This window comes from Stylophora pistillata, chromosome 6, assembly GCF_964205215.1.
Source record: "Stylophora pistillata chromosome 6, jaStyPist1.2, whole genome shotgun sequence".
NCBI classification, from domain to species: domain Eukaryota; kingdom Metazoa; phylum Cnidaria; class Anthozoa; order Scleractinia; family Pocilloporidae; genus Stylophora; species Stylophora pistillata.
The window spans coordinates 4370001-4370527 of NC_142524.1; the positions used below are offsets into that span (position 1 = coordinate 4370001).

General features: G+C 37.4%; 1 protein-coding gene across 1 annotated transcript in view; it reads left to right on the plus strand.

The window, feature by feature from the left end:
- The window catches only part of LOC148727832 (E3 ubiquitin-protein ligase pellino homolog 2-like), a 7639-nt gene extending 7501 nt beyond the window's left edge, over positions 1-138 (plus strand). Inside the window, exon 9 of the mRNA XM_088724875.1 lies at positions 1-138. This exon is cut by the window's left edge and continues 279 nt beyond it. The gene's annotated coding sequence lies outside the window, so the exon portion shown is untranslated.
- The last annotated feature ends 389 nt before the right edge of the window (positions 139-527 follow it).

Here is a 527-nt window from a genome sequence, read left to right on the forward strand (position 1 = left end):
ATTATTGGAACTTGTTAGATGTCTCTTTTCTGTTTACACTCTGCTAATATTTTCGAGGATGTCGTATTTTAAAGCCATTAATTAGATATGTAATTAAGGTCGTATACCTCTACGCAATAAAATGTGGTCTGAGGTGAAGATAGTTCATCTTGATTTTTTCTCAGCCAGTGCCTGTGAAATCTTTCATTGCTCTAACAGGTACTAAAACAGAAGTTAAACGTCTCATAATGTAAGAAGGTTGAAAACGAGTCAGAGGTGGCCTGCAGGCTGTTATAGAATCAAGTTGTCAAGCAACTACAAAAGCTTGTAATTCACGGTGTACGGTATAGAGAAATCGAAAAGCCTAACTTACTTGCAACATAGTTAATAGAGGGGACATCGCCACATTCATCGCCGCATTGATTGCTGATTCGTAAATTTTGTCAACGACTTCTCCTTCGCAACAGAAAAGGGAATCTAAGAATATCTCTGCTTTTATCAAAACACCAAAAACAGCGTCACATGTCTTAGGATCTGAACAACTTTCT